We start from the raw sequence: 1,995 nt of genomic DNA, 5'->3' as shown, positions 1-1,995 counted from the left end.
GAAAAATAAAACTGTCTTAGCTGAAGATGACTCCTACCCTGCCAAAATTTATATTTGTGTCCCCTAGTTCTACTATTCTCACTGTTAAGTATGAAAAAATAAGATGCATCAACACTATCAATTGCCTTTATAATCTTAAACACCTCAATCAGATCCAACCTAACTCTTCTTTTTTGAAGAGGAAACAACTTGAGAGATCTCAACTTCGCTTCGTATGACAACCCTTTCATCCCAGGCACCATTCTAGTAACCCTCCTCTGAACCCTTTCCAATAATTCAATGCCCTTCCTAAAGCAAGAAGCCCAAGACAGAACCCAATACTCCAAATTGGCCTAACCAGTGACCTATAAAATGAAATTATGACTTCTTCAGACTTGTGTTCAATATTTCTGTAGATACAACCTAAAATCCCATTTGTCTTACATTTAGCAACAGCATACTGCTAGTATGACTTAAGAGACTGATTAACCATTACAGCAAGATCCCTTTCTTTCATGAATCTGTTAAGGTTATTCCCATCCAAGTTATACTTATAATTCATAGTAGTCAGTTAAGGCCCACTAATTGAAGGCTCATGGAAATTGAGTTAGAGAATGTATTTCTCCCCTAACTTTGTCATCGTACAGAAAGAGACAACAAGCAAATTCACAAGTATTTTTAAATGTCTTGTGGATATGCTGAACTGGTGAAAAATGTGTGAAAACATTTAATAGTTTCTCTTACCAGCTGCTCAATGTGTCCCCTTACAAGATACACTAAAATCAAGTTAAAATTGAAATAAAAGTAATTCTGACAAATTATTTTAAAATAAAACAGAAAATCTGAATGCTTAAGGCTAAAAGTTAACCCAAACAAACTCCAACTCCTTCAAAAGTCATTATGTTGCGATCTAAAAGTAAACATTAAAGTAAACCAAAACTAAAAGTTAAATCAGTCCTAAGTAAGTCCCCAAAATTCTCTAAGTTCTTTAACTTCTTTACTGGTAGCAAACGTGGTTTTATATATGCATTAAGCAAAGCCAACCTTGCACACGGCCCCAAGTTTTGCGAGCAGCCCATACCCTTGCATTCTCAGCATACCAGTCGTGGCTACTTCTAAAAATTATCTGATTCGCCAACAAGAAAAACAACTTTTTCTCTTTCATTCACAACTTACAAATTATATTTTCCGAATGAAAAGATGTGATGGATAACAACTAATTAGTGAATACACATGTAATGTGCATTAGACAAAGGGAAAGTTGAGTAACTTGCTTAAGTGCCTCGCTGCTTCCGAACCAAGAACTATGAAACTATATCAACTTAAGAATGCTAATTCAATACAAATATTAAAATATATTTCAAACTATATTCAAACATATACTTAGAATATACTGACATTATAAAAACTGTATACTTCCTAAAAATATTTAAATATATGCAGAAATATTTTAAGAATATATTATTGATGTACAATATACAAATGTATTTTGAAATATCATTATTTTTATCCAGTAAACATTAACTTAATATTAACGTAATATTAACAATAAATATTTTTCTGTAAATTAATAGTGGATTTATATCTTCTTTTTTGTACATCAAAAATAAAATCATTACTAGTATTAGTAGCTGATGATTTATCAAAATAAAAACTATTTAATATACCTTTGAATATGTATATACTGCTAAAACTCTGAGATTGTTTGTTTGTTTGTTTGCTTGTCTGTAATTAAATACAGCGAAAACGGCGCATAATAGCGCCATATTTGTGAGAATACTGTTATGACAGCGGAAGTCACGTGACTCTGGGAGCATGCGCTCTGGAGTTTCTCTAAAAATCATGAATTTGCCCGCCAGCTCGAGTGTGATCCAGATGTAATCTTTTTTAATATATATATAAGCCTGGCAAAGAAAGCCAGCGGCAGATAAATAATTGAGTCAAGCAACAGTAGGCACCACAAGTAAAGCGTGTGAATCACTGTGATTTATAGCGTGTGTTATAAAAGTTGTTAAG

This window comes from Limulus polyphemus, unplaced genomic scaffold, assembly GCF_000517525.1.
Source record: "Limulus polyphemus unplaced genomic scaffold, Limulus_polyphemus-2.1.2 Scaffold1099, whole genome shotgun sequence".
In the NCBI taxonomy this organism is placed as follows: domain Eukaryota; kingdom Metazoa; phylum Arthropoda; class Merostomata; order Xiphosura; family Limulidae; genus Limulus; species Limulus polyphemus.
This window is presented reverse-complemented; position numbering follows the sequence as displayed.